The sequence below is a fragment of the Schistocerca serialis genome, chromosome 5 (genome assembly GCF_023864345.2).
Source record: "Schistocerca serialis cubense isolate TAMUIC-IGC-003099 chromosome 5, iqSchSeri2.2, whole genome shotgun sequence".
Classification (NCBI taxonomy): Eukaryota; Metazoa; Arthropoda; class Insecta; order Orthoptera; family Acrididae; genus Schistocerca; species Schistocerca serialis.
Genome location: NC_064642.1, coordinates 441666439 through 441680388, shown reverse-complemented (window position 1 = coordinate 441680388; position 13950 = coordinate 441666439).

Sequence of the window (13950 nt, the reverse complement as noted above, 5' to 3'; positions counted from 1 at the left end):
CAGCTTTCACTCAGTTAATACTAGGCAGAAATCAAATCTGCATGTGGAATGCACTTCCTTGACTCTTGTGCAGAAAGGAGTGCAGTATTCTGCTGCATCCATTTTCAATAAGCTACCACAAGAACTCAAAAATCTTAGCAGTAGCCCAAACGCTTTTAAGTCTAAACTGAAGAGTTTCCTCATGGCTCACTCCTTCTATTCTGTTGAGGAGCTCCTGGAAGAGATAAAAAATTAAGCAAATTCCAGTGTTACATTCTTGATTTTCTTTATTTAAACTAACGACTTGTTTCATTTTATGTGTTTCTACAATCGTGTTATAATTTCATGTATTGACTCGTTCCATGACCATGGAGACTTCTCCTAAATGTGGTCCCACGGAACAATAAATAAATAAATAAATAAATAAATATATGAAGAGACTAAATCCACCGGAAAAAAAAACAGAAAACGTAACAAGCTTCCTCCTACTACAAAATAGAAAGTGTAGAAAAAGCATTACATAACAGGTGGAACATATCATTTCCTGACCATCCAGGACTTACCTTCGAAACCGCCGGATCGGTCACCCTGGACATGACATCGCTGTGTTCTCCTCTTGGCCATTTAAATCTCCAGAGCTGACACGCACTGATTTCTTTTAATGACGTTGTGTGGAAGACCTTACGTAAGTTCCTCCTTAACTGAACACATTCCAGAAGTCAAAATACGCATTTGCAGTTTGCCCGCATTGGTGATTTCGTATACGTTTCAGAATGTGTGCTGTGAAATGTATTATGGTTGGATGTAGTCAGTGTGACATAAGGAAGTCACATCAAACTCCTATAACGTATTTCTTTACCTTTCATTCTCACTGAAATAAAATCTTCATGGACTTCTTGCCGTATTAGATTTACATCTACATACATACTACGCATGCGACCATACGGTGCATGGCGGAGTGTACCTTACCACCGTTAGTGATCCCCTTTCGTGATCCACTTGACTAATGGAGCGAGGGAGTAACAACTGTCTGTATTCCTCCGTACGAGCCCTAATTTGCCTTGTCTTTGCGATCTCCAATCTCCGCGCGAAGCATACGTTGGCAGCAATAGAATCTTTATGCTGTTAGCCGCAGAAAACGGTCCTCTGGATGTTCTCGATGACGTTTCGCGAAACAACATCGTCCTCACTCCAGGGATTCCCATTTGAGTTCACGAAATAGGTCCGAAATACTCGCCTGTTGATCGAGCCCACCGGCAACGAGTTTACGAGCACGCCTCTTAATTCCTCTTCTATTAATCCGACCTGGTGGACGTCCAAAACAACCGAGCAGTACTCATGAAAGGGAAGGACAAGTGCCCTCTACGCGGTCTCCTTTAAGGATGACCTGCAATTTAGTAGAAGTTTCACAGTAAAGCCAACCATTCGCTTACTGCCGACTTTACCAACAAACTACGTTTCGTATCACTTTCCTTCTGGATGATTAATCGACTTGGTTGGGTCCACTTGCTGCAGCAGTAGCTAATACTGTATTCGAACATTAGCGCAGTGTCCTCTCTTTACATCTTCTGGTGAAGTAACTGTGTTGCTGCTGAACTTTCGTGGAGTTTCTTGGCCCTGCGAAAATGGTGGAGTTCGCAACACGGTTTGTTTTGCCTCTTATTGAACGTTGAAGGATGTGGTCTTCTGGGGTTGGTTTTGTTTCTGAATGTCCTGCCTGGGGTTTCTTCCAGTGCGGCTGCTTACGCAGCAAGTGGATGAAACCAACTTGTAAAGGGCGTGCGCTGAACCTTCCGGCGTCTGAACGCTAAGTGACGGTGTATCAGCCATATACGTGGGTATCGGTGAGAGGCATTTAAATCTTGCAACGCCCTTTCCACAACACTTTAACAGCTACCTATTCAAATGTGTGTGAGTTCTTAAGGGACCAAACTGCATAGGTCATCGGTCCATAGACTTACACACTACTTAAACTAACTTAAGCTAACCTGTGCTAAGAACAAAATACACACCCATGTCCGATGGAGGACTCGAACGTCCGACGGGAGGGGAACAGCTACGTGGTCGATTATGTGCGTACCAGGCAATCTGCGCCCTCTGTCCATTGCCGCCGCACGCAATTGCTGCCGTACGCAATATGAACTGCTGCTGCTGCGGCCTGATTGCCAAGGTGCCCTTGTCGTGAGTTTCACGGTTCGCCGGCACACATATCTCAATTGCCTCTTTAATAATACTCACCCAGAACCGTTAGCTGAACAGATGATAGGCGTCTTGTCGAAATCGAACATGTGCTTTTCCATTAAGCTGCAGATTTATTCTCCTGATCAAGTCTTCCTTTCTTTTATATTCGTAATTCTTATCGATGTACCGCTTCGCGTCAAATAGTTACCGTCATTTGTAATAACTATAATCATTTAAAGCTTTCGTGTATTAGAACTGCTTTTACGAATGCTTATAAAGTTTTAGAATTTCAGGGTTTACGCAGATAAAAAAAATTGCGGTAGAAGTCCGAAACAGTCACTTCTCAAACATTTGTACTACCCAACGCACGCTGGAAAAGAAGTCGGAGAGAAGAGAGAATAGTTACCGACTATGATTTCTGTAGTGTCGTTGGGACGTTAGGACACTTGAAATTTATGACCGGCGGCAATCACAGGTACGTGAGAGCTTTAATGCTTTTACCTGTTTCTCTCAAACAATTCATCAACGACGGAAGCGAAATCGACCTGCCGTGCGAGGCTCCTTGCACCTTTTCACTCTACTCCAGATGGCTGTCTGCCTGAAGATGCGGCTCATTCTGGTTATTCTGGTAAGCGTCTCCGTCGCATGGTGGGAACTGAATACGATTCTGAGGCAGCTGGCTGGGTGAAACCCGGCGCCAGCGTGTAATGGGGCAGGCGGCCGGGACGTAACAAGCTACGACTCCAGTAAATCCGCCGCTTACGGCCGCCACCACCTGCTCCCAGAAGGACGCCGGCCGTCGGCCCCGGCTACGGTGCATCCAAACCACCCACCTTCAGCGGCGGGCGCTTTCACCGTGCCTCTTAGTCGCAGCAGGTGTTATGTTCATTTCACTTGGGTTACGAAATTAGTTTTCCGTCGCATGTATGCAAGAGAAAATTGTGGATCTCTTAGGTGACGATCAGTTTGGGTTTAGGAGAAGTAAAGTCACCAGAGAGGTAGTTCTGACGTTGCAGTTGGTAATGGAAAAAAGACTTACGAAAAAATAAGATACGTCCACAGAATTTATCGACCAGGAAAAGAGTTCGACTACGCAAAATGGTGCAAGATGATCTAAATTCTGAGAAAAATAAGGAGAAGCAATAAAGAAGGTCGGGTAATTCGGAATATGTACAAGAATCAATACGGGGCATTAAGACTGCGAGATTAGGAACGAATCTCTCGGAGTAAAAAGGGTGTAAGACAGAGATATAGACTCCAGTCTTGCAGGCATACGTTCAGTCAGGTGCTGGAAGGTTTCTTGGGCAATGGCAGCCCAGGTGCCGCACTGAGGAGGGGTATGTCGGTGAGGCCTGCCACGAAGTCGGCGTTCCAAAGGTGTTCCATAGGATTCAGGTCAGGACTCTGCGCAGGCCAGTCCATTACAGGGATGTTACAGTCATGTAACCACTTCGCTGCAGGCCATGCATTATGAAGCGGTGCTCGATCGTGTTGACAGGTGCAATCGACAACCCAGAATTGCTCTTCAAAATCAATGTAGGCCTATGCTGTGATAGTGCTACGCAAAACAACAAGGGGTGCAAGCCCCCTCCATGAAAAACACGACCAAACTATAACACCACCGTCTCCGAATTTTACTGTTGGCAATAAAGACACTGGCAGATGACTTTCACGAGGATTTCGCCATACCCACACCCTGCCATCAGATCGCCACATTGTTTACCGTGATTCGTCACTTCACACAATATTTTTCCATTGTTCAGTCGTCCGTACACCAAGCGAGGCGTCGTTTGGCATTTACCGGTGTGATGTGTGGCTTATGGGCAGCCGCTCGACCATTAAATCCAAGTTTTCTCACCTGCTGCAGTTTGGAATTCCTGTGTGATGGTCTGGATAGATGTCTGCCTGTTACACATTACGACTCCCCTCAACTGTCGGCGATCTCTGTCAGTCAACAGACGAGGTCGGCCTGTACGTTTTTGTGCTGTATGTGGTCTTACATATTTCCGCTTCACTATCACATCGGAATCAGTGGGCCTAGGGATGTTTAGGAGTGTGGCAAACTCGAGTACAGACGTATGACACATGTGACATCCAATCACCTTACCACGTTCGTAATCTGTGAGTTCCGCGGAGCGCCCCATTCTGCTGTCTCATGATGTCTAATGACTACTGAGGTCATTGATATGGATTACTTGGCAGTAGGTGGCGGTGCAGTGCACCAACTATGAAAACCGCATGTTGTTTTGGGCGTCCGGAGACTTTTGATCACACAGTGTATTTACTCGATACGCCCGATGAAGCAATGACGGAAATAAGGCAAAGGCCAATAGCGGTACTAAAATGCATGGTGAAAGGATATCAATGATAAAATTCGCTAATGACTTTGCTATACTCAGTGAAAGTGAAGAAATTAACAGCGTGTGTTGAATGGAACGAACAGTCTAATGACTACAAGTTATGAATTGAGAGGAAATCGTAGGAAGACGAAAGTAATGAGAAATAGCAGAAATGAGAACAGCGAGAAAATTAATACCAATATTGTGGGTCACTGAGTCAAGGAATTCTGCTACCTACGCAGCAAAGTAACTCGTGATGGACGGAGCAAGGAAGACATAAAAAGCAGACTAGCACTGACAAAAAGACATTCTAGGCTAAGAGAAGACTACTACTATCAAACATAGGCCTCGATTTGGGGAATAAATTTCAAAGAATGTGCATTTGGAGCGCAGCATTGTATGGTAGTAAAGCGTTGTCTGTGGGAAAACCAGAACAGAGAAAAATCGAAGCATTTGAGAGGTGTAGCTACTGAAGGACGTTGAAAATTAGGGGACATCTCTTAAAACATCAGCGTATAACTTCTATACTGCAAAAGGGAGCTGTAGGGGGTGAAAATGGTAGGGGAAGGCAGAGATAGTAAGGTTAAAGGTCCTTTGCTGTTCCTTATTATATAAACGATTTGGGAGACTATCTGAGCAGCCATTTTAGGTTGTCTGCAGATGACGCTGTCGTTTATCAACTAGTAAAGTCGTCAAAAGATCAAAACAAAGTGCAACACGATTTAGAAAAGATACCTGTATGGGGCGAAATTTGGCAATTGACCATAAATAAAGAAAAGTGTGAGGTCATGCACATGAGTGCTAAAATGAATCCGTTAAACTTCGGTTACACCATAAATCAGTCAAATCTAAAGGCCTTAAATTAAACTAAATACCTAGAAATTATAATTACGAACAACTTCAGTTGGAAGAAACACATAGAAGATGTTGTGACGAAGGCTAACCAAAGACTGCGTTTTATTGGCAGGATGCTTAGAAATATGACAGATCTCATAAAGAGACTGTCTGCACCATGATTGTATAGACTCTTTCAAATGCTGCTGCGCGGTGTGAGATCCTTCCCAGATAGGATTTACGGAGTACATCGAAAAAGTTGAAAGAAGGGCAACACGTTTTGTATTATCGAAAAATTGGGGAGAGAGTGTCACTGAAATGATACAGGATTTTGGGTGGACATCATTAAAACAAATGCCTTTTTTCTTTGGGGATGAGTCTACTCACGAAATTCCAATCACCAACTGTCTCCTCCGGATGCGAAAATCTTTTGTTGACAGTGACCTACATAGGGACAAACGAGCACCATAATAAAGTAAAGGAGATCGGAGCTCGCATGGAAAGATATAGGTGTACGTTTTTTCCGCGAATTATACGAGAATGGAGTAATAGAGAATTGTGAAGATGGATCGATGAACCCTCTGCCAGCCACTTAAATGTGATTTGCAGAGTATCCGTGTCGATGTAGATATAGATGCAGATTATTCATACAAAGAACTTGCACACATGCTCTTAATGTTGGATGCTGCAGGTTATAGCGTTCAAGAAGCTAAATCCACAGAAATATTTCCGTAGCACGTGGCAAACCAGTTCAGGGAAATTCATCGTCCTGATGCTGAGGTTACGAAGAGGAGCAATCATTTTAAAAAAACAAGCCTGTCAGGAGGGGCGATGTTGCTCCATTTAATGGGGTGGAGATAGCTTCTGGTGGCGATGTTGTCGGCAGGGTGCGACTGACACTACCACACGGTTGAATTCCCAACGGCCAACATACGTCACGTCATTTCGCGAGGAAAGAAACTAGTGCATGGCGGTAACGCTCGCTGAAGGCATCTATTCTAAGGAAAAATCTTAGGTATTGAGTGTCATACGACCCATTAATTTCAGTGCTATTAAATGGTGGGCATCGATGGGATGATTGTGTAATAACTAGTAATGGTTTTATGCGCCAAACACTTCGCAAGTTAGCCGGTCGAAGAGGCCGAGCGGTTCTAGGCGCTACAGTCTGGAACCGCGCAACCGCTACGGTCGCAGGTTCGAATCCTGCCTCGGGCATTGATGTGTCCTTAGGTTAGTTAGGTTTAAGTAGTTCTAAGTTCTAGGGGACTGATGACCTCAGAAGTTAAGTCCCATAGTGCTCAGAGCCATTTGAACCATTTTGAACTTCGCAAGTTACAGTAATATTAACAATTGTCATTAGCGCCATTTTCCACAACAGATGAGTTGTGTGAGAATCTGATGTACTACGAACTCAAATGAAGTAATATCTGAAACATATAGACATCAGTGTACGTAGTAGTTCTAACAATACAAGCATTTTTCCAATTAAGGAAATTGAGACAGATATGCAGTTCTTCACCATAAGACTTACAGGTTATTTCAGGAGAAGCAGTAAAAAATTTTTGGTCTAATTAGAATGAAATATTCCTTATAACGTTTTATTGTTTACTGTGATATTGCTAGTTACGTAGAAAGGTTTTAATTTTTCATGTTAGTATTCCAGTTACTGTACTACTTGTCCACTTTCATTTTCGTTTTGAAATTCAGGTTGCATCGTAGTTCCTCAGATCGCATGAGAGAATTTTTCAAATTTAATTCAGATTTTTATTTCTTAGCCGACATGCGCACGTAAACTGTTGCGCAAAACTTAATGACAAAAGTTGCTTTCGCATGATGTGTCACTGCTAAGTAGCATAGTTCGATGAAACTTGAATCATACATAGCAACAACTGCCACAGCATAGTACAGAAGGTAACTAAAGAAATAAGCAATGACACAAACAGAAAAGACACATTTATTCGAAGACAACAGCAGTGCTGACGTCACCTGGCTATTACAATAGGTGGGACATGATTCTTAATGGGTTGTGTTACCTCCACGGATGACATTGCAAGCTATGCAACGTACTCCTATCCTAGCCACAAGGCTGTTGATGAGCTATTATGGCATGGCGTTCCATTCCTCCACCAGCATGTTTGACAACTGCTGGATGGTCTCTGGTGCCTGTGGATGTGGTGTGCTGTAATATGTCACAAACGTCCTCGGTGGGATTTAAGGTGGGGAAACGGGCAGCGATAAGCAAAAGAAAAAGTCATTATTAAAAGCACCCCTGAAAAGACACACATAGCAGAGGAGTGCAGTGTGATACTAACTTTTGACCTGTGAGTGTACAGAGGTCACACATTTGGATATCAGTATGCCGATGCAACATGAAAGTAATCGGCTCTACTTGGAACTGGCAAACTGGGTGTGTCGAAACCTCTTGCTTTAGGATGTGTCTTTTTACCATTACTGTGCAGCTTGTGTACTGTATAAGTGGTACACACTTTTATTTTTGTTTGTGATTTTCAAGAACCCAAATCTCACTGTATTATTAGCAATGTGATAGAAAGTGCTCTAAATTCTGAACACGAATATTTCTTTCTACGTGTGTGGTGCCAATTACTCTAAACTGAATCTGACTATCTATAAATGAAACTGAATACAAATAATAGCTATCAGAGTAGCTATACACAGCAGGTATACAGAGAATGTCCGCCTCATCAAACAATGACCACAAACTAGCTAACCGTTGCATTCTTAAACCGTTCCGTGTTAGAAAATGCATCTACTTAATTATATGATAAGGCTCTTCAATTGTTTCTTACCTGCAGCTGTTACTAAACTGTGCTCTGTCTGCTTAACTGCTTGACACGAAACGTTAAACAGTACATACGTAAGATAAACTACTTTGTGGCTACGTGCCTTATCATTTATTTTAAGCTCTTTCGATATCGAGGATTTGTTATCTTTCCAAAAATGTTGCTAGCTGACTACGCAATAGCGCAAATCATGACAGTGCAGTTATGTTACGATCTGCATTAGTACTCCGATGATACACTTAGTGAAATGTTGGCAAATTAATTAAAAGATTGCTTTACATTGATATCATATTACGATTCTTTAATAACAAAGAAGTGGATCACATTAATATTGTCCCACTTCAACGGGGGTCTATCCTGTTACTATGTGTGTGGAAACGATAGCGTCAGAGGGTGACCGGATGCCCTTTCTGACCCCCACCCCACACCCCCTGGGACGGAATTAGTGTACCCCAGCTGTCTGCGTCGAGTGTAAGCCATGAAATTGTGCGAACGTTTTCAAATGTCTGCAAGTCGTGTAACTTAGGCGGGACATGAGGACCAGCCCGGTATTCACCTAGTGGGATGTGGAAAACCGCCTGAAAACCACATCCAGGCTGGTCATCACACTGGCCCTGGTCGTTAATCTGGGGCCCGCGCCATGCTACCCGATTCCAGGAAGCAGCGCATTAGCGCTCTCGGTTAACCTGGCGGGTACTTACCGATTCATCCATCCACTAATTTATTAGGAGCCACAGGAATGCTTCTATAGGGCTATATTCTGAGGGAATCCTAGGTCTGCCGATTCGTACACTTTTGAGACGTTTCGGTCAGTAGACAGGTGTTTCTTTATTGCCCTCCGTGTCACCCTTTCCAGGATATTTCGAAAACACGTTTAGGTTTGAAAGAAGGATTAGGGGAGGGATATTGTTCACATACTTGTATTTACACCAGCGACATTTAAGCGCCCGATCCTTCTGAGAAGGAAAGGACAACTTTTGCGAGTCTACAAACATTAACAGCTATCCGGCACCACGAGTGGTGGGTTGTCGGCTGGGTGCGTTACAGTCATGACGCGTGAGCATAGGTTCGCGACCCGGTGGCAGCTGTTCACATGCAGTCTGGTGGTGGAGCAGTTGAGGGGGTGGAGAAAAGAGTGAAACATCTTACAACCCCCTATAGACCCATAGGTCTCAGCAGCATTAGTTTGGGAGCAGCATACCAGAATTTTAAGTTACTTACTTTCATCAGAATGACAAGACAACAAAGAGACAGAACGCAAATAACATTGGATGTCATCAGCTATTTGATGACGGTTACCACCCATTTTGGTGTCAGAGATGACACGTGGTACTTGCTGGAATTAAGGAAAACGTGGAAGGGAGGACCCACCAATATAACTTTCTTTTCACACAACCTGTTTATTTAACAATATATAAACTGTGTTTTACAGATAATCGAAGCATTTAACCACAACTTTTTGTTTTACAAAATCAGAAATTTAGCAAAATTATCCGGCAGCTGTGGCCGAGCGGTTCTAGGCGCTACAGTCTGTAACCGCGCGATCGCTACGGTCGCCGGTTCGAATCCTGCCCCGAGTATGGATGTGTGAGATGTCCTTAGGTTAGTTAGGTTTAAGTAGTTCTAAATTCTAGGACTGATGACCCCAGCAGTTACGTCCTATAGTGCTCAGAGCCATTTTACAAAATTCTTTGGATCTTAAACGTTAAGTTGAATAAGCCTTTAATCTCTGTAAAAGAAATCTGAAGTGCTGTATTGCAAAACAGCAAACAATATGACAGTGGTTACAAGACGGCCGGACCTGCAGCCTGCCAGTTATCGGGTGAAACCGGTGTTTACTACCGCGCTGGACACAGTCGCTCTTCTGCAACACATGAAAACTATAAAATCACCATTGATGACAGGAGTGATTCAATTATCCGAACCAGATGACTTAGCTTTTAATTTGAAAGCTGTTTGTCGAAAGGTTCGAGTTAAAATGAGCAACTGTACTTAAAGGTTAAACAGATTACCAAACAGTATGACAATGACAAGGCTTACTTCAGAGCAACCAACCTCTTAATTTCAATCGGCAACCAAAGAGCGACTGGATTCCAAACCGTTCCTTCTGACGATTTGATTTTGACTAAAGCCTTAGTGACAGTTGTCTCCTGACATTTTCAAAGTTAAACTGACTGTCAGTTATTTAGACCGCTCTGAAGGTACGTCTTACAGCATTATTTGTGAACACTTATTATAAGAGAGCCCAATAGGTGGAACCACAAAATCCAGTTAAAATACATCAATAATGACACGGTCTTCAAACACAGAAACGATCAGCTTAGTACAACAGGTTGTTCACATTATAACGAGTGACTGAGAAAGGCAATTTCAATCAAAAAATTGAACCGGGTAACAGCTAAATCTAACCACAACGGTCATCTTTTGTTTAATGACAACTTTTGCCTTAGTACAATTGTTCCAGCTGTATTTACGACCAATAGCTGATTTATTATGATCAGGTATAAACCAGAAAGGAAAGGCAATGTAATAGCTGGACAAATTTCCAACGACAACTAGTCTCTTAATACAATCCTACTGCCTATATTTATGGCCAAAGAGCCGACCGAGTAAAACTCTGAGGGTCGGGTTCAAACCAGACAATGAAACAAATTAGCACTCGGATTACAGAAGGTTACTCCCTTTTATCAGCAAGAGACGTATCGACCACAGTGCGTCGCAGCGTTTACTGAGTGGTGCCGATGAAAGCCAGGTAGAAGAGGCCAGCCAGGCCACGAGCGGTCGTCCGACACGAATGTTGCCAACCAACCGTCGGGATGTCGGCCTGCTGCTTGTAGTAGGTGCTGACCCCGGCAAAGTACTCCGGTATCTTAGCTCCGATATCTTCGCTCTGCGCAGGCCTTCCTTGCGCAGCTCGTGGCTTCGGCCGCTCGGACCTCGTGAACACCTTTTGTTGCGACGCTACCTCCAATCTCGAGGTGCCTTTCTTTCGAGCCAGCAAACCCCATATATATATCGGCAAGGAAAGACCTTCTAAGGACACAACCCACAGATACCAACTCTTCCTCATAGATATTAGCAACGGGCCGCAAGAGGGATAAATGATACTACACCTGAGCCAGTGGTGTCAGACAGAACAGTCTACTAAATCAGTGGCACCACGGCTCAAGAGGAAGTGACTACGTAGCCTGTGGGAAGCCTACAGAGACGTGTCTGTAGCGGTTACCTGGCGACTGTAATCTGATTGCTGAAAAAAATTACTCACCATGCAAAGTGATCCTCATGATTAGTTAAGTACCCTGTTAATTCGATATCAGGCAGGTGGGAGCAAGGCCGAAATCACTACGGACATGATTACACAGTTGGAGCGGTAATCTGGCGTTTTTACGTTATGGCGAGATCTTTTAACGGAATTTAAATCTCCCGCCTACACAAGAAGAGATGATCCTCGTTATTGAAATCAGCGATATTATCTAATTTACAAATTGGTACGTAGTATAAACCTGATATTTACAACTTCTCTGTCCTGTCACCTTGAGAGCCTTCGAATGCGACAAGACATTTGCTTACTTTAAGAGAGTTTGTAAGTGGGGAGGCATCCTACGACAAGAGGTAGAGCATGCTCTTAGCAATCGGTCATGAGTCAAAAATTACTTTAATATTCTAGTCCTGTGATGCAGGATGTGGCAGATAAGAACAGAATACTTGGAGAAATATAGCGTATCCCATAGTGTTACTATCTTCGGAAATAACTCGTACAAAATGGAGGAGTCTACATTTACTGTGAGAAATTCGAAGTGTATCGACAAAACAACAGCCCCATTCCGAATTCTTTAAATGGTTCAAATGGCTCTGAGCACTATGTGACTTATCTTCTGAGGTCATCAGTCCCCTAGACTTAAAACTACTTAAACCTAAATAACCTAAGGACATCACAAACATCCATGCCCGAGGCAGGATTCGAACCTGCGACCGTAGCGGTCGCGCGGTTGCGGACTGTAGCGCCTAGAAGCGCTCGGCCACCCCGGCCAGCGAATATTTTTTTATTTTATTTTTTATGAGTATTCTGTCTCAGAGGTGGTGCAGCAGTTAGTCCGAGTCTCGCCGCAGTGCACGGTGGCCAGTGGCAGGATTGGTAACGAGGATGTCGGACAACAGGGGGTCAAGGATTAACCTAGCCTTGAGCGACCCACAGTCTGCAGCTGGTCTGCATTTCAGGTACACAATGGACTCGGCAGACGGTGCTGGACTAGACTGGAGGTAATTGGTCAGTTTTCTTCTTCATCTTAAGACACCGTGTTTTACACAAATAAAAAGCATCGTGCGATATATTTCCCATGTTTCTGTTGGATAATAGCTATAAGGCTGTTTCATTTGCAAATGATGTTGCTACAGGAGTCTTGTATATAGGGGTAGGATGTTACTGGCTCAGTGGGACAGTGGGTCAGTGTGGTAATATTATTATTACCCATCCTCATGTTCCTCCCATCAGCAACTATTGACTCGTAGATCAGCAGGTGTCTACTCCCCTGTACTTCAATGATAGCTTGCTGTCCTATCGTAATTTACACATAGGGCTACTGGATAGACTGGCTGGCGCAGCTCTCCAGTGGTTGACTGATAGCGATAATGTCCTCTCCACATCCAGCAGGTATTCACGTACAGATTGGTAGGAAGCTACTGCCTGTACTTCAGTGATAGCTTGCTGTCCTGTTATTATTACCACCCATCCTTCCTATACAGGGCTACTGGATAGACTGGCTATAGCAACTCTCCAGTGATAGACTTATAGCGAAAATATCTACTCCATATCTAGCAGTTATTGACGAAACTGCCTAGCGCTACTGTCTAGTGCCCGATCAATGGAAACTAAAATTGTTTAAATAAACAACTTTCCACACTGTGTACAAAATAATAAAGACTCACATCTGTCCAGTCCGACAGCTCAGCACAGACTAAAGATCCCTTACAGTTGGAGGGGGGAGGATATGTGGAATTGTGGGGGAGGGCCTGAGGTGGGGTTGGGGATGGCAGACAGCGCCCTCTAGTGGAGATACTGTGAACTAGGTCAGTTTGTCTCTGGACTTCAAGGAGCACACACAAAATTTGATATTCCCATCAATAAATTTGAATTTCCAGCCATTATGAATGCCCCACCAAAATTTCAATTTTCCACCATTTCCAGGGGAGGGTGGATGGGGAGGGGAGAGGAACCTGTGGTTCTCTCAGTCGAGCAGCTTGACATAACCTGAGCGAATTTCCCGCCATTTTTCCCAGGAGGCCATTTGATTCAAGAACGTCCCAGCACTGCCGTTGCCCTGTTGCTACTACTGCCGGACAACAAAACCTTAGACAGAACTGAGTAGTACTGTGTATAAGATGTCAACAGCAGGAACCGTAAGTGAATGGAAAAAAGACACATAGCGCTTACCGTCGACAGTTGCACTGTTGTGCATAATTCTCAAGAGAGACGCTCAGTAGCTCGGTGCGGGCTTTTGTTGAAGTTTCGAGAACATACCTTCACCGAGGAGTCAAGCAGTATATTGATCCCTCCTACGTATATCTCACGAAGAGACCATGAGGATAAAATCAGAAAGATTAGAGCCCACACAAGGGCATACCGACAATCTTTCTTTCCAAGAGCAATACGAGACTGGAACAGAAGGATATACACCAAGCGATGTGGCGCTGTAGACTCGTATTCGGGAGGACGACTGTTCAAACCCGCGTCCGGCCATCCGGATTTAGGCTTCCCGTAACTTCCCCAAATCGTTTCAGGCAAATGCCGAGATGGTTCCTTTGAAAGGACACAACCG